The sequence below is a fragment of the Cavia porcellus genome, unplaced genomic scaffold, assembly GCF_034190915.1.
Source record: "Cavia porcellus strain 051 isolate PalLab524CR breed Dunkin Hartley unplaced genomic scaffold, mCavPor4.1 scaffold_22, whole genome shotgun sequence".
NCBI classification, from domain to species: Eukaryota; Metazoa; Chordata; class Mammalia; order Rodentia; family Caviidae; genus Cavia; species Cavia porcellus.
Window position 1 is genome coordinate 4843442 of NW_026947505.1, and position 26412 is coordinate 4869853.

At 38.3% G+C, this 26412-nt stretch overlaps 2 pseudogenes; one reads left to right on the top strand and one right to left on the bottom strand.

Annotated features, from left to right (window-relative positions):
- Window positions 1–1716: 1716 nt before the first annotated feature.
- Window positions 1717–2984, bottom strand: LOC100716622 (olfactory receptor 2M4-like; annotated as a pseudogene).
- A 12993-nt stretch (window positions 2985–15977) lies between these two features.
- LOC100716059 (olfactory receptor 14C36-like) lies at window positions 15978–25774 on the top strand (annotated as a pseudogene).
- The last annotated feature ends 638 nt before the right edge of the window (window positions 25775–26412 follow it).

Below are 26412 nucleotides of genomic sequence, written 5' to 3' on the forward strand. Positions count from 1 at the left end.
CTGGACAAGCGACCTCACCGTAAATCTCTTGAGCTTCAATGGACTGTTAAAGTAGCTGAAAGCCTGCCTGGATTCATTGTTCCTACTGCAAGCAGGCTTCAAAAGACAATCAGCCTGCGGATAAGTGAACTGTCATTTCTTCCAAGGACACTTTAAAGCTTAGGATTGTCTAATATAACTGATAATTTTGTGGTCTCCTCCTTTGTAGAGACCCCAAGGAGGCCTCTGTCTGACTTAAAAATTACTTGTATGATAAAAGAGTAAATTTAAATGTTGGTTTTCTTTCTTCTTTTAGTTAACAGCTTTAATGACAGCTGCAAGACCTTTGTTTATCCTCCTACTGGGCCTTATATTGTAAACAAGTTGATAAACTATGTCAAAGATCTTAAAAGTTTATGATTTTAAAGACACATGCAAGGTTATAAACATATGCCAATGAGTCAATGATTTGACTCACTGACCAAAATCAGTGGGGAATGTAATAGCTTTGTTATATGTGTATTATAGTAAACCTGTAAACGTGGCTTAATAAATGTTTTTTTTGTCCTTTTCACCTAACTGATATGTTAAGTGACCTAAATTGATATGTTGAACAACACTCTCCTCTGTAAAGAATTGCAAGAATCTCACCTAATTGATATGTTAACCATTGTTGCCCTCTACAAACTACAGAAGTTGTGCTAAAACAAGCTAACAAGGGTTGTTAATCACTGTTAGGTGCCTCTATTCCCCGCTAAAGAGCTAAAGAAAATTAGAATGGCCCACTAATTTACACTTGTTTAAAGTAACCTGCTTGTGTGCAGAGAGATTTGCATATGAGTTTAACCCTTTACCCTGACCTTGACCCATAACCACCATTTTCTGTTCTGTATGGTGCCTTATTGCCTCCCTCTCCCCTCACCTATCTATCTAGGTCATAAAGAATTTGGGTTTCTGGTGACTTCTTCCCAACCCGGTGATGATGTGTCATAAAATGAGCCTGCCCCAATTTTAAGAACTGTTTAGCTTCAAAGAAATTACTGGGAAATACTATGGCCCAAACCCCAATCGGTGCTTTCCTTTTGTTCTGTATGCATCAAATGAGTTAGATATCAGATCTTTGTAAAACTTAAGTTTCAGCTTCTTGTAACTCTTGACCCCTTTGCACCCACTAGCAAAAATGAGCTGTCCTGGGATAATTAACTGTCCACTTTCTTCTCCAAATATTGCTGCAGATTTGCCACTCTGAGATAATGTCAGTCTGTAGGATGGGAGTAATTTGAGAAACACCAGGAACTCCCGAGATTGTCAGAGCTAAGTGGACAGCAATACAGTTTCCAGACTCGGGTCAACAAGTTTGATGGCTCTGCAGGTTTCTTTGTTTCCCCCACCCCTTTTCCTCCAGCCTCTTTTTAAAGTCCTCCCTTCAGTCTCTGGCACACAGTATCCAAATTGGCTCCCGGAGACTGGTCGCCAGGCCTGGAAATAAAGCCTTTGCCACCTAAATTTTCAGTCTCTTGCCTCCTTGGATTTTATACCGGGGCCCAAGTTATAACAAATATGTATATACATACATATGTACATTTATATATGCACACACATATATACGTGTGTGTGTTAACTCCTAAGACTTTAAAAACAAGAGCAAAAATAGGGAAAGCAAGCTTGGATAGGGTAACGCAGGGGACTCCAGTCTTCTTGCTGTCCAGAATGGACTTTCAAAGAATTTGTACAGAATCATAGGATCTTTCCTCCCCCCAGCAGCTTCATAAGGCCCCTGAAGACTTCCCTGTTCCTCAGGCCATAGATGAGCAGGTTTAGGATGGGCATGAGGATGGCATAGAAGGCTGACACCATGTGTCCTGTTCTGGGGTGTGCGAGGAGGCTGGTCTCATGTACATGAACATGGCAGCCCCATACTAGAGCGCAACCACTCCCAGGTGTGAGGAACAGGTGGCAACTCACCCCAGAGCCCATGTGGATGACAGCTCGAAGGACACAGGAATAGGAAGTGACAATGACTGCGACAGGTAAGATGAACATCACCACGCAGCAGATGAACAGCAACCTTTTGAATGTAGATGTATCTGTGCATGAGAGAGTTAGCAGGGCTGCTACATCACAGAAAAAGTGATGAATTTCCAGAGAGTGGCAGTAGGAGAATGACAGAGCAGCTGTGAGCACAATTATGCCATCCAGAGAGCCCAAGATCCAGCAAGCAGCAATCAGGAGCACACAGAGCTTCCAGCTCATGAGGACTGGGTACCTCAGAGGCTGGCAAATGGCAGCATAGCAGTCATAGGCCATCACAGCCAGCAGGAAACACTCAGCTTCAAGCAGGAACACATAGAAGAAGATCTGGGTCCCACAGCCTGCCAGAGAGATGGACTTCCTTTCAGACAGGAAGTTGATGGCCATCTTGGGCACAGTGGAGCATGAGGTCCTTGAGGGAAAGCTAGCTGAAGAGGAAGTACATGAGTGTGATGAGCAGAACCATGGCCATGTTCCCTACACAGGCCACTGTGAAGATGGCTAGGACCAGTGTGAAGAGGAAGGTGTGGGTGGGGCTGTGACTAAAGATTCCCAGCAGGATGAAGTCAGAGTAGAAAGTCTGGTTTCCCCATCCTAGATAAGCTGCCTTATCTGAAAGTTGCAGAGAAGGTACCAGCAGGTATATTAGTTCAATTTTCAAAGCTATAACTGCAGCAAGGCCTCCACTGGGCAGGGTGTGCAGTGCACATGTGAGTTTCTCTCCCAAGGCTTAGTGATCTTTAGATGTGTATGCTGGGAGACATGGTCCAGGGCTTTTTCACTGTTTCCATTCATTGTTCACAAAGAAAATCTCCAGTAACACTTCCTTAGTGTTCACATAGAAGACTACCAGAGCTCATGAGAGCATACTCATTTACTCACTGGTAGAGTAAATAGAAAGCTTAGGAGAAAGCTAATGTATTTGTCTGTATGAAATTATTCCTACCATTGGGAACTCCCTTGTTGACTTTCATTTTGGTGGACTCCTCAAGACAATCCCTATCCTTATTCCTACCACCTAACTTAATTCCTACCACCTAACCTCAGCCAAATGAAAATACACCGGGGCCTTACTGAATGGAAACACAGCCCCACTTTAATCCAGAGAACAGATTAATGGCATGTATATATTATTTTTTGAGATAGAATCTTGCTGTGTAGTCAGGCCGGCCTTGAGTTCACTATGCAGCCCAAACTGGTCTTAAACTCACAATTCTCTTGTCTGCCTCCTGAGTGCTGGGATTACAGATATACATGACCACGCCTGATCAATAGCCTATACTATAACTTTTCCACATGTCTAATTTTCCAAATCTTTTCTTGTCTAATTTTATGAAAATATCTAAAATACTCATGAAAAGGAAAAGAGGGAATGAGGTTTTATTTTAAGAATAATTTCATATCTCCTAATCCTTCTTTCGTTAAACTTATTGGTACAATTTTTGTTTACATAATGATGTCATCCATCATAGGGAGTCTGTTCCTGTGTGTGATACATCTTAATTCCTTTTTCCCCATTCCCTTCCCTCCCCTTCCACCCCTCTTCTCCTCCTTATTTACAAAATATTTGTTTCCATTCTATCTTTCTTTTCTCATTGTTTTCTTTAGCTCCTTTCCCATCCCCCAGTTACTTTTCTTGTTTGAACAATTTCTTCCTGTTCACAGTATCTTTATATATTTTGGTCCTTATTTACACTTTGAGGAGGGGAAATGAGTTTTTCCTTCTTTGTTTCTTAGTGTGCATTTGTGTTTTTGAGAAACTGATTTTTTAAATTTATGCTGCAAAACAGCTTATAAACCCCTGAAATAAACACATAGAAAACATAAGAGTGCTCATTCTGTGGTCCTTAAGGGTTTCACTTTAGTTTTGTAGAATGAGGGGTGTGTCTGCCACTATGAGTGAAGTAATGAGAGTACAAATCACCCTAAGACCAGCTCGGAAACTTAGGATGCAGGATGTGCTTTTGTGGGAGGAAGAAAGGACACTTTAATAGGAGTGTGGAGAAACCTGCACACGGGTGCACCCTTCACTGTTGCTGCTAATCAAGGAAACACAGGAACAGTGTTGGTTGAAATTATGGAATGACATGAAATGAGGTTGCATGAATAAAACTTCTCAGTTATTGAATGTATGACAGAGGTGATAGGTTACCAGGAAACCATTTTGGATGGAGACCAGAGAGAAAATGCTCACATCCCTGGAAGTGGGACAAAGCCCAAGTAACCACAGTGAAAGAAGGAGAGGTTTGATTAAAAAAGATCACCTGTCAGTCCTTGGTAAAATGTTCTCAACTGATTTCAAAATATCTATAAAACCTCATACTATGGGGTCATTTTCCTAATTAATTTACTCCAAAGTAAAGCCCCATTCAAAGCAAGGCACACATACATGTTTATATATATGGATTTAGATATTTAGATATAGACATAGCTATAGATATAAAAATAGGTATAGATAGAGATTTTCTAAATTATAATACTTCAAAGGCATCATTTTCTTTTGACCTATTTTTTATTTAGAAAGAATAATTTAGAGACGAGACAAATTAACTATACAGAAATAGAGGCAGGTTCCAAAACGGAGTTCTGAAGTGAAATCCAAAAAAGACTGAGCAGCAATCCTGAGATCTTGGAATACTAAAGGAGACTGGAAAAGCAGGAGATCTAAATCCTGAAGAGATTGGGTAAACCCAGAGCATCTGGAGAATCTCAGCCTCTGGGGTCCACCATGTGCCTGGGTCTTGCAACTTGGATGAACCTGGAACTTCCATGCAGCTATCCCAGTGCATTCAACAAGCTTCAGGTCTGTGACGCACTAAATCAAGTTTTACCAAATCATTCTTTCATTTTTAAGGCATGGAGTCCCAGGGATTTTATTCATTAGTGTATTTGATGACTCAAATCAAACATAAATAAAGAAGCTGGATGATTATGGGGCAAAAAAATCACATTCCTAATAATTTATATACAAAATCTTTACACTAGGTCAGTTGTGCATGCATGCTGTTTGTTTTTCTTTTAAGAAAAAAGATGTTAATATGTATATTGTTTTTCTAAACTAAAACCTCACTATTCTGGCTTAACTGCAGTGTTGGTCCTTTGAGACACAGGAGTGAGTTTTGGGATGTAGTTTAGGGACTGGTCTCTAAAAGGTTTGCCATCACAGCAGGAGAGGGACTATACAGTTTTCCTACTGTAAATCTTCATGTGTCTGCTTAAAGGACAGGATCAGAGCTGCTCATGTGTCAGTGTTTCTGTAAAGTCCCTTTGAGTTGCTTATCTACCAACTAGAAGATATTAACATCTACCATCTACCATAAGGGTTTTTTTTTTTTTTTTTTTTTTTTGTCTTTTTCTTTTTTATCGGTACCGGCGATCGAACTCACAACTGCCTGCTTGCAAGTCAGGTGCTTATGCCGCTGAGCTAAATCCCCAGCCCCTACCATAAGGTTTAATAATCACTGAAATACAGTCTTGAAGAGATCTCATCTCTTTTTTCTATCACTCCTTTGCAGACAGAACACAGGGTTTCGAGCAGGGGATAAGGCAGCTCAGCACACCGTCAGCCTACCTACAGTATAGTGAATCTCTAGAACACCACCACCGTTTTAATAACCAGGCTGGGGAGCATCTCCCTGTATAACCCTACATTGTGCATGCCTTTCTCATATGTATTATTTCGCATTTGTCCTCAACAAAGTCAGACTCTGTGCAAGGGGAGACCACACTCGCCATACTCACAGGTGCAGGCGAAGGAGCTGATCCCAGGGAAACCCCTGCTCTACCTTCCCTAGGAAGCGGCACTCCTCTCTCTGGGGCAAGGCTTCCTGCCACACAAAGCTGACCTCTTCCTCTTAGGAAGGGGACTCTAGAGACTGAAGCTCCCTGTGACTCAGAGCCCTGCCCTTCCCAGGGTCCCAGACCCTAAATCCTCTGCCTGCACAGCGGGCTCCGCCCATGACCTGGGTGACAGTGCCACGCCCTCTTTCACAGGCTCCTAGGAGTTCCCCTGACTGGGGCACAGATGTTCATTTTCATGCTTTACATGCTGCAGCTGCAAAATGAAGGCTGCCTGCACTTTCTTTAAAGAAGTAGTGTTAATTCTGAAACTCAGTGTTCACAACTAAAAAGGTTAAGATTAAAAAAGAATGCTTAATTGCAAAGTGAGAAATGTCCATCTACCTGCCCTCTCCATTTAATTAATATTTACCTCTTCCCAGGAAGCCTTATCAAATATTTAGGCTGAAATAAACATGAGTTGAACTCACAGAGCTCTAACTGTGTGTGATCTGATTCTTAACAGTTCAGATGGCTGCGTAGGCTCCACACAACCTTCTCGAGCCCATCTTTGTAAGATAACTTTTGCATTTTTCAATAAATTCATCATGCAAACTTTAGAACAACTCTATTGCCAGATCTGTCTTCACCCTGAAAGTTTCCATGTTCCTAAAAGAACATTTCAGAAATACCAATACCAGTACTACTTTTTTCATAAGAGTGTCCAGTGTCCCTTAGTAAAAGCCCATGATTAAACTCAAGTTTCTCACCTCTGCTACAGACTTGTGACGATTGGCCTCTTTCCTTCACTCCTGATTTCCATAGCCTCCCTTTAGAAATCAGAGCTCTGCCTTCTTCCCTGCTCTGTGGCCTTTAAGGATTAACCCACTTTACTTTTCCCTTTGTCCTCTCTCTCCTTCGGATGATCCCTCAAAACCCACACCCAGAGATTGTCCTGGTGACCGCAGCTGGGCAGGATGTTTGTCCTGTGTATGTGGACAGACCACCAGGAAGCATGTTCTGAAACACATATTTTATTTAACTACATGTTCTTCTTTATTCTACCTATTCCATTTATGGGACTAATTGTCCTTCATTTTGGAGCCCTTGGCACTTCAAATATTTTGGATTCTTACAAAGTTGACTTATAAAATGATTGTCAGAATAATAAGAGCATATCAAATAGTGTAAAAAATAGGATGTAGATGATTAGCACAACATTATGCTAAAATTGATAGAATAGTGGTTAGTTTCAGTGGTCTTTTTAAAAATAAATTCATTTTGTTTGGGGAAATTTTCCATTTTCCTTTTCTGTGGAAAAAAAGTTAAGTAAGCTTTCAGTTAGATCTTCACTGAGGACACATTTTAGAGCAGTGCTTACATTATTTTTCTGATTATATAGAGGACATTACATAGTCACCCATACTGATAACAGCCAGAATAATCCAAGTGTAGGAATCAAGGATGATTGCCATGAGGAAATCAATCATCACTATGCAACAAACAAAAGAATCTCTTCAAATGTGGATGTGTCATTGCATGAGTGGATTAGCAAGGATGAGAAGTCACAGAAAAAATGGGCTATTTCCTGAGACCCACAATAAGAGAAGGAAAATGTAACTACGGCATCAGTGAGTCCATCAATAGAACCCAAGACCCAGGAAAATACAATCATAAGTCCACAAATTCTGGGTCTGATGGGATGAGTGTATGTCAGAGGCTGGAAAATGGCAACATAGCGATCATAGGCCATGATAGCCAGCAAGAAACACTCAGAACCAAACAGGGACACATGGAAAGAAGATCTGGGTCCCACAGCCTGACAGATAGATGACTTCCTGCCAGACAGGAAGTTGACAGCCATCTTAGGGACAATGGTGCAGATGATCATGAGGTCCAAGAGAGAGAGCTGGCTGAGGAAGAAGTACATGGGCATGAGCAGTTAGGCATCCAGGTAGATGAGCAGAATCATGGCCATGTTCCCCATGCAGGCCACTGTGAAGATGGTGAGGACCATTGTGAAGAGAAGAGGAAGGTGTGGGTGGGGCTGTGATCAAAGATTCCCAGCACAGTGAAGTCAGAGTTGAAGGTCTGATTTTCCCAGGCCATGGCAAACAGATTCTTCATATAGTACCACAAAAGGTGAAGTCTGTTCACTCATAGCAAGCTTTTAACCATTATCTTACAAAGTTTCTGATTCTGGAAATTTCTGTGTGTCAGTAAAATATGAATTAAGAGACTCAAAAGTTAATAAGCACAGCCTCAGAATGAAACCTGCTCTATTCAAAAGTGTCAAATGGTACTGTTGGTAAACACATATGAGAGCTTGTTTCCTTTAAGTGTGTTACTGAACTTTATCCTGAAAATGTCTACAAATTCTTCCTGTACAATAGAAGACAAGTGAGAATTTGTATTACTACATTTTAATGACAATGAGGTTTGTTTATCAAAAAATCTAATCTAGGGGCTGGGGATTTAGCTCAGCGGCATAAGGGCCTGCCTTGCAAGCAGGCAGTCGTGAGTTCAATCCCCAGTAGCGATAAAAAGGAAAAAGACAAAAAAAAAATCTAATCTAAACCATTTCAACCACAAAATCTCTCTCATCTGATAAAATAAAATACTCAAGTTCTATACATAGTAAAACTCACTTGAAAAACACATAGAACCTGTAAAAGTCATTTTAATGTGCATTTTGAGAATTATAGATTTTTCTATTATCACTCTATTATTTTCTATTATCATATATCATTCAGTGACTTTATAACCCCCAATTAGCTACTAGCTCATTCAAACATATATCTTAGTGCATTATTTTGATGTAAGTAGGGATTGTAGACAAAAATGTTTAGAGATTTCCTTATTACACAGTTTGCAATAGGGTCATTTTGCTAAGTTTTAATGCAAAGGTCATTTTACTTGAGAAGTCTCAACAGCACAGCATCCAGCTTTCTCACCTTATGCCTGCCAATAAGGGTTTCCATCATTTCTTAGGACAGTGAGTACTGACTATCTTTAATTTACCAGGTTATGTAAGAGCAAAATGGATGTTAGTATTTCCAGATGAACAAGTCAGCTGAGGTCCACACATGTGCACCGAGTAAGCCACATTTGATTCCCACTGAATAGCGTTGTTCTGTGGAGTCCTGCTGAGTCTCTGGGGCCCTGCCAATGTTTAAACTGTTTCCTTAAACCACGTACTTGGAATGATGTAATGAGTCTCACATGCTCAAACAAACCACTCCTTGATTGCTACACTTGGACCATAAAATTCCTACTTAAGTCTTTAAATGAAGAAACATTGATGAGGTTACATCACTTTCAAAGATCAGTTCATGTACAATTGGGCATGCACACAGGGGAAAGAGCTGCTGGAGATACTGGCCTTCTATTGATGGTGTGGACACAGAGAAGGTATGGTATTTGTATGGATGTCATGACAATTGTCTCTTTTCTTCCATCTGATGCTGAATGCTCATGAAACTGGTATGCATTAATAACTTATTTAAACAGACATAATGAAATTGAATAGAAAACAAAGCTATCTGCAAGTGTTGATGTAAATCCAAATGTCTAATGTTTCAGTTAAACGTCACTCAGAGGAAGTATTCTGTGAAAGTGAGTGGTTCATCACAAGTACACAGACACTTAAATTCTTCCCATGAATTGGAAATGTAAAGCAGTATATGAGTGAGCCAAGGTCTGCCAGCAACCCCATCATGTCAACAAGTCTGACAGTGCAGGTGGGCAGTGGAGTTCAAAATTGAACCACTTTTTGCAGTCACTATCAACTGAGCAATGTAAAATCCAGAAAACTCTTATACATTCCATACAAATGTCTAAGTAGTTCTATTAGGAGGCTGCATCCAAGACTACCAATAAGGAGGAAAAGCATGAGGGAATAAAACTATAATGAAAAGCACATTAACTAGGATGTATTATATTCTAACTCTTCCAAAAAATCTTGCTTAAAATTTTATTTAAAGAAAGAATAAACAAAACAGAAAATGGATAGAAATAATACATACTTTCAAAGAAAAAATAAACAGTAAGAAATCACTAGTTGATGTTAACATATTGTCCCCTTACAAATAGTTTTTCAAGACACAAAAGTGAAACATACAAAGTGCGGATTCAAACAGTGAGACAGGAAATGGTTCTGTTCAATTATCCAACAAAAACTTAGTAATATGGTTATCAGTCTTATACACTTAAACATACATGCAGTTATCCATATATTGATTTATGTTGAGATTAAACAAACCATAGTAGGCTAAAATCACTCTGAAGAAAGAATAATAGTATTGCTGGATTTCACATCATGACACTTTGGGTCAGTACTGGGTTCTGTAGTGTCTCTTTTTCTTCAAAGTATTTCTTCATTTTATCGTGCATTATTAGATCAGTTCTCATAAACTGCTTATAGGTTCTACACATGAATGAATCTTAACATGTATTTCTATCCTTTCTATATTAGAGGGACAAACAAAACAAAGCAAGACATAACAAACATGTTCCTATAAACACATGAAATGAAAAAGATATAAAACCACTGCACAAAGAGTTCTACAATGATTACTATGTTGTCCCTTGTTATCTTCGATAGAATCATCTATATCATCAGACATAATTGAATAAAGCAGTACATAACAATATTGATAAAAACAAAACTTTGTAGATAGTGTAAAATCTTCAGTATTCTCTGTAGAGTTGGATTGGTGGTCACGAATTCCCCCAGTTCCTCTTTGTCTTGGAAACATCTTGTTTCTCCATTAATTTCTAGAGACAATTTTGTGGGGTACATCAGTCTGGGCTGAGGGATATTTTCTTTCAGGGCTTGGAACACTTTGCTCCAAGTTCTTCTTGATTTGACAGTCTGTGTCAAGAAGTCTGCCGTGATTTTGATGGGTTTTCCTTTATACAAGATCTGTTTCTCTTCTCTGATGGCTTTTAATATTCTGTTCTTATATTGAATTTCTGGGATCTTGATTATTATATTCCTGGGTGTAGCTCTGTTTGGTTGTAGGTGGCTGGATTTCTGTATGCCTCATATATCTGAATATCATTTCCTTTTTCTAGGCTCGGGAAGTTTTCCTTAATTATTTCTGTGAATAACCTTTACAGTTCCTTTGTTTGTATCCCTGCTTCTTCATTCAAATTCTTTATTCTTAAGTTATAGATCCTCTTGTTGATTCTCACCTTTGTGTTGTTACTGCCTGTTTCTCTGTTATTTTAAAGAAATTTTTCCTTGCATGATCACATATTGCAAACCTTTCTGTCAGTTTGGATAATCTATCCTTAGTTTATTTCAAGCAGCTTTGCCAGCTTTCAATGGAGTTTTTAATTAACTGGTAATCTCTTTGAACCTGTTTCATGTATTCTACATTTTCATTATATACTTCATCAAATGTTTTTCTCCTTTTTGTGTGCTCCTCCATTCTCCATATGTGTCTTCTTGAGAGGTGCTTAGCAATTATTTTATTAATCTACTTCTATCTTGCTTTACTTGGCTAAATATTTCATTTTTGAACTCATCTATGAGGTCCTGAAGATATCGCTTTATGTCCACTGATGCCGTGTCTGATATTGCATGTTTGCTGTCCTCAATATCTTTTGTATTTACCTCTTTTGTCAGCAGTCTCTTTTGTATTTACATTTGGTATTTACCTGGATCAATGTTCTCAGGTTTGGGGGCTGGGGAATTTTTCTTGTTGCTTCCTCTTCTCATATTTTTTGTTTCTTCCATACAGGTGTATAGAGGAGGTCCCAGTCCTTTTCCTTGTTGGTTGTGCTTCTTCTGAAGCACACTGGCTAGGTGATCCTGCCCACTCCAGTGTATAATTGAGGTGCCAAAAGGGGTGGTGTATGCTGGCTCCTCCCCTCTAGGTCAGTCAACCTGCGGAGGCCTTCACTGCATTAGTGTGTGCTGCATGTACAGAATTGGTTTGGAACAACTTATTGGGTCTCAGCTAGGGGCGTGACCCAGGCCAAGCATACCTCACCAATCTTGTCTGGGAAGAGAACTACTGACTGAAGTCACTGCTGTTCCTTGTTCTTGCCAGTCCTGCACTATTTCAAATGTCATCCCATTGTTGCCCCTTTCCCATGGAACAGATTTTTTCTTAGCACTCCCCGAAGGTCAATGCAAGTCCCCTGCCCGCTCCATTCTCCACTGGGCTTGCCGACCTCCAACTTCAGTGCAATTGTACTTCAGTGCAACTGCAGTTCCAGAGAGTTGATGCAGTGGGAATTTGGGCATGCAAGAGCACAGAATCTTAACTGCCTCAATAGTAACCCTAGGACTGCATGTTTGACTGATTATTTTCACTTTAGTTTCTTCCTGAGTCAAGATGATCCATCACTTTATGTCCAGGATTCCCCAAGAAGTGTTATTTCTGCATCTGAGTTGTCTGTCTCAGGGAGCCGCTGTATTCTGCTCTTATCTACCCATCATCTTTTTGGCAAGTCCCAAGAATCTTTTTAAGGTGCTGCTTGTGGTTATAGCATGAGGTTGCAATTTCTTACTTATTAGTCAGTTCCTCTTAGTGGAGCCTCAGCAAAGAAATGTTAATCATGAATAATAATTAGATGAATAACAAGAAATAAATCAATAATAAGTGATATAGTTAGTGTTTTAATTGAAATTTTATTTAACACATTTTCTTTCTTGAACTCTCCAAAGTAAAATGAGGAAAACTTCCTTTTGTTGTAAAAGGTCTGCATTTTATATTTATTTTATAATAAAGGAAATGTGGTTCCATTTGAGACCAGAAGAGAATATTCATTTGATGATTCTACATGAGAAAAATGTTTACTAATTAATTCAACAAAAGAAAGAGATTGAAGTATTATTTAAAAGAACCAATTTAATGATTTACATTACTATGCTGCATTTGGCACATGCAGGGATTGGTTATTTTAATCACAAAATTTGGTAATTTTGAAATGAGAGATTTTCTTACATATTCTAAGACTACACATATTTTAACACATTATCAATTAATTAAAGTTTCATATATATTGTCTACCATTTAGCTGGCTAACAGTCTGAAAATGTTTACACACAGTAATTACCTGTGACATATCTTAGGGTCACTGGGTTGGTTGGAACACTTGACCATAATATTTTTGCAGTCATAAGCAGATTTGACAAAATGAATAGGTAACATTTTAAACATAAGATGGTGTGCTTTAGAAAGTAGATTATTTTGTCACCTTCAAAGTCATGCTTTCCCAAGAGTAAATTTCAAAAATTAAAAAAATGAAAGAGAGGGACAAGTGTCTCAAGTGTTCACTGACAGCAACTTAGAGAAATTTAAAGATATTATTAATTTAGTATTTGTCTAGAGATATGAGGTTTTGCTCTTGCACAAGGCAGCAGTTTATTTTGGGAATATTTCCAATGTGTAAATATATGTAAAGGAGGAGAAGTGCAGTGTGCACTTATCTTTATAGGTGGAGTGATGTATTTTGACAAAAAATCATGTGATTTGTTTCAGTAAGTTGTATGGAAGTGGACTGTCGACGGTGAGTCACCATTTAACTCAGAAGCTGCTTTGATGTGCTCTGCTTGTGGAAATGAGATCTTTCAACATCAATATTTTGGCAAAAAATCAAGGTATTTTAATCTCAAGAGAAAAACATTTATGCTGATTTAACCAGGAATATTTAAATTATTTATATGCCATAAAATTATTATTCATTCAAAATAGAAAATTAAATTTTCATATTTGTCAATTATATCCAAGCGTTAGTAACACCTGATCTAGTGCTATATATCCAGGCTTATGTTCCTCCTTATGTTTTGCATAAACTGGGTTTCATTACTGTACAGTACTTTTTTTAGTCCATGGCAAGCCATTGTAACTTCACACAAAATCTGAAAATTTCATTTCTAAAACCACAGGGAATAAGTTATAGATTTTTCTTACAGAGGTGCTTGAACATAACTATGCCAGTGGTGATCCTGTTTGAGGGAAACAGATTTCAACTATAGTACAATGTGTTTTAATTAAAGTTAAGAAACTAAAGTTAGTTTAATCTTCAGAATATTCTAATTGCAGAACAACAGAGAATTTTCCCATAATTCCATAAACATGTGTATCCCATACACCAACTTTCAGATTAACCATGAAGACTTTTTGCCCAGAAAGAAAATGAATCAAGTCATAAAATTTTAGTCTACACATCAGTGAAAGCCTTATGAATGGTTATATTTTGCCATGAGTTTACTTCTGTAAGGAAAAAAATATCATTGTAGTTTTCTTAATTCTTGTTGGATTAGAATTTAAACTTCACAGTGCAATCTCTAAAGAATGCATAGAAATATTTGACATTAATTCATTAAAGATGTTCAACAGACAAATACTAGAGTTTTCTCCATAAATAAACAAATTACTAGCTTTGGAACAAAGAGATGGTGCTTTATTTCATTGGCCAGTTTCTAATTTCCAGGTTCTCCTTCCTTTCTCTTGTCCATGAACATTTTCTTACTAATCATGGAATCACCTAAACTTATTATTTGTTAGGCCTTTAATTATAGTGTTAGTCTCTCTTAGTAGAATTAAAATTTCTTGAGATTTAGATATGATCACTTCCTTTACTTCTCTCATATCTCCTGTAACAGCATTAGGTAAAGATGTATTATAATAAAAAATAGGATAAATTCAAAGAACCGAAAGAGCACAGCAATGTAAATCCTTACAGTTTTTTTAGAGAAGGGCATTTATCTTTGGTGAAGAAAATATGAAGTTAACAAATTGTGAATGAAAATAGTAGGTCCCAGAACTCCTGTCTCCCTAACATATTCTTCAGAAGATGCTATGTTCTAACCCACTAATAAATTACTCTTAATTGAAAATACAGTACGTGCATGCTGTATGTTCCTGCCATAACAATACAGGGAGTAGTAGCGTATGCCTGTAATCCCAGCACTCAGGAGGATGAGGCAGGTGGATCACTGTGGGTTTGAGGCCAATCTAGTATACAAACTGAATTCAAGGCCAGCCTGAACCATATAACAAAACTCTTCCTCAAAAAAAAAAGTTTATACATAATAAAATTCAAATTATATCACCAGCATGAAAATACAAGGGAAGGCAATTCTAACTCACTCATCCAGGAGGAGAACAAATGGGGACATTCTTCAGGAAACAGTTACCAAATTGAGCAGAGGGCAGCAGATTCCTCAGCACAAAGGAGGGGCAGCGGGTTAGAATGGAGCTCCGAGAAGAGGCTCCAAGAAGAGGTGCTCTAAATGCACAGCGGCCAAATCCCACTCTCGGCACCTTTGAGAGATTAGAGTGGAAGAGTGAATTTTACTGAAATAGTGTGTGCCACAGTAGGGTGTGCTCTAAAACGTAGGAAAAGGGCAAGAATGATGGCAGTTTTTGTGACAATGAGAATGGGAGCTGTCAATAATGTTTTTGATATTCTTATTATTGACAGCATGAGTTCTAACCCTAACTTGATGCTGAAAAAGAAAAAAACAAGACACACACACACACACAGAGAGAGAGAGAGAGAGAGAGAGAGAGAGAGAGAGAGAGAGAGAGACAGAGAGACAGAGACAGAGACAGACAGAGACGGAGGCGGGAGGAATGAGAGAGTGTGACAGAGAAAGATGGAGAGATCATGACAGGAACATTTCTGGCAGATAATGAGAGGTTAACACTCAGGTGGAAATTAGGATTTTCAATGAAATAAGCTATGGTTTTAACCATGTCAATTGTATTTTTTCATCCTATTAAAACCTAAAATACAGGATTTTTTTCTTAACTCTTCAAGATATACCTTTACAATAACTGAAAAAATATGCAATCATTGTACCGAACATTAGAGAGTTAAAAAATAAAAAAAGTATAAGGTTTTAATGATATTGCAACTTGTCTAATATTAAAATATGCATATATGAAGTACATGTCAAGAACCTCACTAAATCTTAGAAGACAGAGGTTGCATAAATTTCAGTGAAGGTGGAAATTATGCACATAGCAAAAATTACAGTAAGTTAATAAATAATCATTCAGAGTAGCAGAGTATAATCCTAAAGTGTTAGAAGATCCAGGCACCAAACATGCTAGAAATGCAGAGTCAGGCTGTTAACAGTCAGCAAAGATTTATCCCATACAGTGATCTTCCTGGGCTCAGCACTTATGTCTTTTCTTCTCAGGTACAACTGACACCACACACTGATGTCCAACTCCACCATGATGATGGACTTCCTGCTCATGGAATTATCTAACATGCAGAATCAACAGGTTTTCCATTCCATGTTCTTCTCTCTGATTTATCTGGTCACTGTAATGATAAGGGAAACCTTATCATTGCTGTGGTCACCACTTTTGACCAGAGCCTCCACACACCCATGTACTTCCTTCCTCAGAAACCTGCCCATGCTGGACTCATGCTACATTTCTGTCATAGTCAATCCCCAACTTCTGTATTAACTCCCCCCTGGGCAGCAGCTCCATTTCCAAGGCAGGATGTGCTGCTCAGGTCTTCCTAGTGGTTTCCTTTGTGCTGTGGAGCTGCTGTTTCTCACCATCATTGCTCAGGACCACTTTGCAGCCATCTGCAAGCTCTTCCATTACCCTTCAAATGAACCCTCACCTGTGTGTCCTCTCCACGTTGGCTTCTCTGCTCAGTGGCCTGGTCTATGCAGCCCTACACACCAGCAACACCTTCTGGCTGTCCTTCTGCCACTCGCATATTGTCCAGAAGCTCTTCTGTGATATCCCTTCTCTGCTGAATCTGTCTTGCTCTGACAGCTTCAGCAACTGGATCACCATCCTTGTCTGTATTCTGGTGTTTGTTGGTGGCTGTTTCATTTTCATCATCAAGTCTTACGTTCACATCTTTTCTACTGTGCTCAGGTTACCAGCGGGAGCAGACAGGACAAAGGCCTTTTCTACCTGTGTGTTGCACATCCTCCTGGTCACGGTCTTCTTGGGCTCAGGCTCTTATGTCTACCTGAGCCCCTCTGTTGTTTCTGCCAGCATGGTCCTGTCTTTGTTCTATTCTATAATTCCTCCCCTCTTCAATCCTATTGTCTACAGCCTCAGAAACCAACAGATAAAGTGTGCTGTCAACAATCTCATGACAAGAATGTTCTCAGGATATGTATGAGAATCGAAGAAACTTTTCCTTTTCAGCTTAGTCATAGTCATATTTTTGGCAATAAATTAATATAATTGATTACAGTTATGATGTATCCTTTATATACACTTAGTGTCTGAGATGGCTTGACATTTTAAGGTTAATTTTCTGTTGTTTTGTATAATTTTGATATCTCATTAAGGAGCTGGTACTATGGAAATCAATTGCTATAAATCTCACTTTAAAATTTTCCTTGCAGTCTCATGTTTATGAGTGGTGATTTGATCACGGAGCTTCCCTCTCCTCAGTAGATTCACCCACTGATAAGTCCAGAGCTAAATACAACCTCAGGAGGTGGGGTTTGCTTGAGCAAGTGCCTGCCTCAGGAAACCCCAGGAAAGTGTCTCAGGACCCCAGCTCCTCCTGTTCCTCCTTCCTTGCTGTCCTGGGCAGGGCGCAGTCCTCGAGGCCCCTACCTGAAGCCTTTCCTGCCTTGCAGGGCTGGGTTTGGGCTAAACTGACTTCAAACCCTAAAGTGTCTCCTGTTTTATGCTGTGGATGCTGGGTATCTTTCTCAGCAGGAGGAAAGTGCTAGGTCAACAATAATACAAGCTTCTAACTCAACTAAATTCTCACCAACATCAGTCCTGCGGTCTATGTGAGGTAGGTCAGGGCTGGAGTGTGAGCCAGCACCCTCGAGCCCCTGGGATTCATCCACAAAGCTGAAAGATATCAGCCCTAAAAAGCCTAAACTGTCATCTTTAAAAGAATTTCACGTTAAAATTCTGTTCTGTATTTGTATGTGCTTCAAGTATCAATAAACACAGGAGTAAGATATTCTCAATTTTCATAGTTCATATTTAATATTGTAGAAGAAATAGAAACATCTAGTCACAAATTCATTTTAAATAAAGTACATAAATTATGTACTTTTGAGGATGATAAAATATGTATAAACTGTATACTGAGGCAATATTTTATGGGGGTGGAGGCCTTGGCTGAGGTGATTGGAATCACTTTGCAGAACTTCCCTTTTCTGATAAAAGAAAAACATACAGTATTTCTGTTATCAGAGAAGAATTTGCTAAAAACACACTTGCTCCTATAGGAATGTATTTTTATATGTTTTAATAGTTTTTTTGTTAGGTTAATTAAAAGATAAATGTTTCCATTTTCCACTTATAACCACATTCACCTTCATAGCTGAGGCCTTTTGAGAGGTGAAATGATGTCACTGTCAGTTTGGCGATTCCACCTGCATGAAAGGTTTGTTCTGAAGGCTGAGGGTGTAGTACGTGGTAGAGCACTGCATGGCTTGCACAAGGCCCGGAATCAGTCCCTAGTTCTGCAGAAAATATTTTTGTTTTGGAATAGTGTCAGCCATCTGCACATGATTGTACACATCTGTATTCCCGGCACTAGGGAGGCTGAGACAGGAAGACCCTGAGTTTGGTACAGACTGGATTACACATTGAGCCCCTCTCTAGAAGCAAACAACCATGCAATTGAGAATCAGCCCTGATCCCCTAATTTAAGCCAGAGTAGGAGTAACTGCAACATTTTAATAGTGGAAGAAAAATGATAATTTCTAGTTCACATAATTTAAATACAGGCTGAGGATAAAGCTCTCTGCACAGCCTATGGTTGCCAAAAACATTGCAGAAGAATAATAGTCATGCTGAAACACAACTTTTAAACATTAAAAAAAAAAAAAGATTGAAAGCCAGTGGAGATGACAGGGTCGCTTGCCAGTGCAAAGCTCAGCGATGCCCAGGGTCGTCAGTGCCTCCCCGACCTGGAGGATGAGGAACCAGGTTCTGAAGCTGCAGCGGATTCAGCCATAAACACGCGGGATGCACCGCACGTGTGCGGAGCAATTACTGTAAGACTTGACAGGAGTCTCGGGAAGCCCTGTAAAGGCGCTGTTCCAGCAGCACAGTAGGTTCATGAGGCTGGTAATGTTTCTCATGTTAACAGCTGAGTGTTTGAATTCAGAAATGTGCAAGTTTATCAAGGGGAATCTGTTGGAAATGGGCACAATTTGAACTGTGGGGAAAGAGAACAAGAAGGCACCAAGAAGCAAGCCCTCCCTGCAAATCAGCGCCAGGCACCTGCAGCTGTGCGGAGAGACTGAGGCCAGCCTCTTCCAGCCTGGGGGCGGGGAAACAAGAAGACCCGACCTAGCCCTTCCAAGCAACCGGCTGATCTGGAGAAACAGGCTGAGATGACAGCTTTTGAGGTAAAACATAATTTAATGCTTGTAGCCTTAGTGCTTCACTGACTTCGTAGGTCTAAAGCTGGTGATCATCTATTCAGAGGATAACAATAGGCAATGTAGCATCTATGGGGGATCTCTTTCTGAAGGTGGTAGTCATTGTTAACTGCCTATTACCTTGTTTTGATGTCCTGTATCATTCTCACTGTTTTGTGGGGTTGGGTTTTATTCCGTTTTGTCTTGTTTCATTTTATTATATCAGATGGCATTGGCAGCTGTCTCAAAGACAGCAAGACATATCATGATAGCCATTTTGGATTCAGTATTATATTGTTTTGAAGTCCTTTATTGCATTTATTGTTTTGTTTTTATTGGTTCTATTCCATTCTGTTTTGTTAGACTTTTAGTATATGAAGGTATGAGCAACTAATTTAAAGACAAGAGGCATTATGGTCACCTTTGTTGATTTCCTATTGTTTTGGAAGTCCTGTGTCACACTGGTTTGTTTTGATTGGTTTTGTTCTGCTTTATTTTGCTTGGCTTTATTCTCTTTACAATAATTTTTTTAAAAATATGCACAATTTGGATTCCTTTTGATATTTTTGCTTTACAAATCTTCTCCTGATCATCTCTACCACTCTCCTCACTGTCTGTCATATTTACTGATATGAGTCCTTCACTCATCTCACTCATGGCAAGGTATATTTTTCTCTATATATGGGAAAGTTAATTTGTGAAGAAATTCACTAATTTTTAATATCAATTTAAGAAATATCTACTAATCAATATAATGAAACTGGTAAAAATTAGATATTTAATGCATAAATCAATTTGAGGAACAATTGGATTTTCCCAAATTTCAGTAAAGAACTAATTAATAAAGTTTTTATTGGAAGGTGACAAAATATTAGAAAAATAAAGATCACATTATTATTCATGTTAATAGGTCCCCATCCCAATTGAAATAGATTCAATGCAAGATATACTTCATGTAAGAATTCACAACACTGACTTACAGTGGCTGCCTACAGTGTCAGGTGTGGAAGAATCCAAGAGGGCCATGTGCTGAGCCATCTTATGGATCCCATCAAGGGCCTGGAGCACATGGTAGTGTCCAGTGTGGGTCCACATCAACAGGCTGAAGAGTCTTTGCCAGAAGCCAGGAGAAGTCATCCAACGTTCAGGCGAAGACTGGATCTCCTCTGGATGAATACAAGTGAGCCTTCTTCTCTGTGTTCCTTTTATACCATTTAGCCAGTGGGTCAACCAAGGAGGGTCTTCCTCTCTTCTGTAAATTCCATCAGCCACACCAGAAATATGTGGATCCAATTTAGTTGGAATTTTCTTATTCAAGTTGACACCATCAGTTAGTTACCTATCATATCATGGGTACAATTTCCAACAGAAAATATCCAGTTATTTTTGTGTTAATAGTTGTGGTAATTGAATGCATCATGGAAACTGGGGTATATACAGAAGGCATAATGATCAATTTTATCCCCTCTCCATCCTCCCCCTTCCCTGAACTCTCTTCCCATCTCATTTTACAGTGATCCATGTGTACTCAAGTTTGTAAAATCACAGTTCATAATGGTTACATTATGGAGGAAGCCTGTGTGATCATCAACAAAATGGATATGAAAGTGTGGTACTTACACACAATGAAGCACTACTATTCCACAGATAAGGATATATTTGAGTTACTTATGGGAAGATGGAAGCACCTGGAAACTATAATGTTAAGGGGAAATAAGTCAGACACATAAGCTTATATATACATGTTATCTATATGAGAAAATATCTACCACCATGGTGTTTCTGCCTTGAAGCTAGTCAACAATACTTGATATTCTTTGAAACTTTTGGTGGCATGCGAACTTCTGACTATATTCAGCCAGATTTACAGTTAAAAGGAAAATCCCATTTTGAAAAGTTTGCAGATTTAACAGAAAGGAAAACCTTCAAAATCGGGGTTATAGAAAGCATGGTTCCTAAAAACATTAGCAGTAAAAATAAGACAAATTTCATCAGAGCACTAGTAAAAATGACAGAAGGAATCTCTGGACTCAGCAAGATCTCACTCTTCACTGGCTGATGACAGTAAAAAGATAGAACTAAACTCCTGTGAAGATTCACTTTGAGATGAAAGCCCCAGGGTACCCTGTTGGAGTTGTATTTTTACAGAGTTTGTTCCACAGGATTTGGCTCACAGTTTTCAACCACCCAGAAACTCAGAGACCCCTATAAGCACAATCCAAAGAGAGAGGCCTTCCTGAGGCTTCAGCTGGGGTCCTTCCTTGTCATCATCCACGTGGTTATGGTGGAACTTGCAGGTCATAGAAGTCACTCAGATTTTGGAAGACCTTTGAGGCCAGATATAACAAACAAACAAGGAAAAATTGTCATGTTGTATCCAATAATCTAGTAATACTTCAAAAGCTGAGTGAAACTAAGTTATACAGAGGATGTGGGAAGGTAGAATTCTTGGATCTGCATTGGAACCTGTGGTCTGAGGCTAGTGTTCCAGAGACCAGTCTGCCATTTCTGGTAAGCTTACACTGCATCAAAAATAGAAATTGGAACTGGTACTTATAGCTGTGGAATCAGACCAAATTCTTAGAATGGGTCAGAGTAAAGGAAATGATACAAGTAACCAGTAAATTCATTTTAGTTATTAATATTTGTTCTTCAATATATATTAATCAAACACAGAATGATTTATGTTATAACACAAGCAAGAATGTTAGCAATTTGAGGGAAAAGAAAATAAATAACTAACATTGAAGCTGAGTGTGGTTTCATAAATCTGTGACCACAGCTATCCTAGAGACTGTGGAAAGAAGACACTGATTTAAGGTCAACATGGGCAACTGAGTGAAACCTTCTCTCAAGACAAAATAAGAAGCATCAAGAACTGTGATTTTTCTTTTTGGTAAGTTTTTAATTTCATTGGCTTATATTCTACATGAAATTCAGAGAAGAACTAGTGCAAATAATGCTTAAGCTCTTCCAGGAAATTGAAAAGAAAGCAATTCTTCAAAAATTATTCCTGGAAATAAGTATTAGTCTGATTCTGAAATCGGGAATAAATGCAACCAATAAAGAGAACTATAGGTCAATATCCCTAATGAACATAGATTCAAAAATCCTCAATAAATCATTAGCAAACATAATTCAGTAAATTATCAAAAAATTAAACACCATGATCAAGTAGGGTTCATTGCAGGTATGCAGTGATGGGTCAACATACACATAGCAATAAAAGTAATACACCACATCAATAGAGCCAAAGAGAAAAATCACATGTTCACTTCAATAGATGCAGAAAAAGCATTTGACAAAGCCCAATACCCACTCAAGATAAAAACTCTACAGAAAATTGGAGTAGATAGCATTCACCACAATCTGATAAAAGCCATTTATGATAAACCAACAGCCAACATCATATTAAATGGTCAAAAACTGAAAGCTTTGACTCCACAATCAAGAGTACAAGGATGTATACTATCATCACTCTTATTCAATATTCTGGAAAAAATATCCAGATAGACAAAAGAATTACAGAAAAACAAATAGATAAGGAAGTGAAGTTTTCCTTAATTGCAGATGATGTGATTCTTTACATAGAAGACCACAAAAACTCCACCAAAATCCTCTAGATTTAATAACTGAATTCAGTTACATACCTGAATATGAAGTCAACACTCAAAAATTAATAGTGTTCCCCTACACAAGCAATAAATTCATAGAGAAATCAGGGAACCCACACACTTACCAGTAGCATCCAAAGAGAGAAATACTTACAAATCAATTAACAAAAGAAGTAGAGATCTATATATTGAAAATTATAGCACTCTGAAAAAGGAGATTGAAGAAGATATCAGCAAATGGAAAGGTACCCTTTACTCATGAATAGGAAAAAACAGCATAGTGAAAATTGTTATACAGACTTAGTGCAAAAATACCATTAGCATGCCCCACAGATCTAGATAAAACATTCCAAAAATTCATTTTGAACCGGAAGTCATAGAACAATAAAAGAAATTCTAGGCAACTAAGACAAGTTAGGGAGTATGATTTGTGACCTGAAATTATACTACAAAGCTACTGTGATAAAATCAGCATGGTATTAGCAAGAAAAGAAAGAAAGAAAGAAAGAAAGAAAGAAAGAAAGAAAGAAAGAAAGAAAGAAAGAAAAGAAGAGGGGAGGGAAGGGGAGGGGAGAAGAGAAGAGGAGAGAAGAGGAGAGGAGAGGAGAGGAAGGGAGGGGAGGGGACAGGAGGGGAGGAGAGGAGGGGAGAGGAGGGCAGGGGACGGGAGGGGAGGGGAGGAGAGGAGAGGAGAGGAGAGGAGAGGAGAGGAGAGGAGAGGAGAGGAGAGGAGAGGAGAGAAAAAGAACTTGGTATCAGTGGAACAGAATAGAGGATGCAGATGTAACTACAAACACATTCACCCACCTCATGTTTAACAAAGGAATCAAACTTGTTCACTGGAATAAAGAAAGCCTTTTTAATAAATGGGAGTGGAAAAACTGGCTTTGTATATGCCAGAGACTAACATTAGCCCCATGCCTATCTCTATGCACTAAAGTAAAGCCAAAATGAATCAAAGATTTAAATATAAAAACAGAAACACTAAATCTACTGGCAGAGAAAAAACGTAAAAAATCTAGAAGTTATAGCTGTAGGCAAAGACTTCATTAACAAAACTCAGATCACATGTGAAATACTACAAAGAATCAACAAATAGGATATTGCCTAATTAAAAAGCTTCTGCACAATGAAAGAAATCCCATCAGAGTGAAAAGACCACCCATAGTGTGGGAAAAATTATAGCCAGTGGTCCCTCACACAAAGAATTTATACCTAGAATATATAAAGAATTGGAAAAAATATCAGGTCCCCAAAATTCAAAGACCTAATCCAAAAATTGGCAACTAAAATGAATACACACATCTCAGACAAAGATGTGTTTCTTTAAACACAAATAGCAAATAAACATAAGAAAAAACATTCAAGAGGTGTAAACTAAAACAGCACTAAGAGTCCATCTCACTTCAAGAAGAATGGCCATCATCAAAAAATCAACAAATAACATATGCTGGAGGAGCTATGGGGGAAAAGGAACCCCTTTCCACTGATGGTGGGAGTGGAGGCCTGTGCAGCCACTGTGGAAATCAGTGTGGAGATTCCTCAGAAAACTAGGATTAGAGGTTCCATTTTAACATGTAATTCCCCTTCTGAATATCTTTCCAGAAAAATTAAAAACATCATACCAGAGTGATACATGTGTGCCCATATTTACAGCAGCACAGTTTGTAACAGTTAAATCTTGGAAACAACCCAAACATTCATCAAGTGAGGAATGGATATAAAAGACGTGGACTTTTAGTACAGTGGAGTACTCCTCAGCCATGAAGGAGGATAAACCTGAAACGTTATATATAAATGGATGCTGCTCGAGATCATACTCATAAGTGAAATAAATCACACCCACATGTGTATGCATCATATCATCTCCCTAGTGTGAGAAGCTAAATGAGTAAATAAGATACAATAGACATTGTGAATTGGGAAGAAACTGTGCAAAAGAAAAGAGAAACTGTGATGGGGGAAATGGGAAAGGAAGGAAGGGAAAAGGAGAAATTTATATTCCTAAGATAGTTAAGATCGTCAAACAGTTTCTCTTAGATCACTGAAAGGAAATGCTTCTGCTCACATTGTTTGGAAAATATTTCATACCCATGTCCTGTACTCTGAGTAACTGTTATGAAGATAACAATATACAATGTGTTAAAGCATTAATGCTACTCTCCTATTATGTTGTTTTGAAAGTCTTTTATTTTCATTGCTTTTATTTTTAAAATAGTAAAAGTAAATGAAATAAAATAAGGAGGACCAGGAATTGAACCCAATGTTAGATGGCTAGCAGGAGTTCCATCACTGGAACAAATAAATACAGGAATGAATAAATAAATGAGGCATGTTTCATAGATATTAGAAGATAAGTTTTTTTAAAAACAGACATCTTTATTTTATCCATTTTTGTAAGCTATGGAAATAAAAATCATTCACTATTTTAATTGAAAAGGTAAGAACAGTAATGACTTCAAAACAAAGTGCATTCATGTATGGAAATCTGATGAATTATATTACATGGCATAATCAATGAGTACTCTACACAAATTGGCTAATTAATATATATATACATGTGCTTGAACAGAAGCATTTTAGATTTCATTATGTGCAGATATTTGCATATGTATAAATGGGAGTGGATATAGAATTAAGCCCAAAATGTAATTATTTTGTATGAACAAAAAATATTAAGATAATCGTAGCTCAGGCATCAGGAGTGTAGTTTTTCAATTGTGGCATCCAGTTGGTGATTTTTTGTTGTTGTTGTTGTTCCGAGGATCTAACTTACAACCTAGTGCTTGCCAGGCAGGCGCTTATGCCATTGAGCTGAATTTCCGGCCCATTTTGAATTTTGAAATATTTCAGATTAGAGACATTTAGCCTGATAATTGAAGATATTTAGAAGAAAACCAGTAGTAGAACCACAGTGAGACTCCTGATTCATGAGTTCAATAACAATAGATTAGCTTTAAGAAAATTCTATGTATAGACAACTAAGCCCAAAGCACAAAGATTTTATTCAAAAAATGAGATACTCTAAGATCTGCTTTCCTCATGCTTATTGAGTTTTAAAATATGGTTGATTAAGAATGGCAGTAAAAAACAAATTAATGAGTGACATGGGTGATACAGGGGGGAAATAGGGAAGAAGCTGACAGAATTTTGTATTTTATATAATCATAAATATCAATAAGACTCTCATTTTCAAAACAGGCAGCTAGTTCTGTCTGAGGCCCTCAATGAACAGCTCCTCTTCCTGTAATTAAAAGCAAGGGATTTGGCCCAGGGGCTGCAGGTGGGAATCACTGAGGACTCAGCAAAGCCCATGCGTGGGTTTGCTTTGGATATTTAAAGCTGCCCAGATTCTGTGTAGGAGGCCATGCCTTCTAAGGGTCATTCAGCAGGTAAGTCCTGAGAGACTCTAGTGTCCCAGTGTGTCTCAGGTGTTCTGGAGGTCAAGAAGGGAGCACCTTTCACTCCAGAGCTTCTATTAGCGATGTTATTATTTAAAGCTGACCAACGAGGGAGATGGTTTTTGATGTTGATATCCAGCACATTCCTTTTATATCACTTTAAAAATGAGTGCATTGTGTTTCTAGTTGTCATAATTAATGCTTTCATGTTACAGCAATGCTTGTCTTGGAAGATGCTAAATGAATGCAAGACGTTATGAGTCAT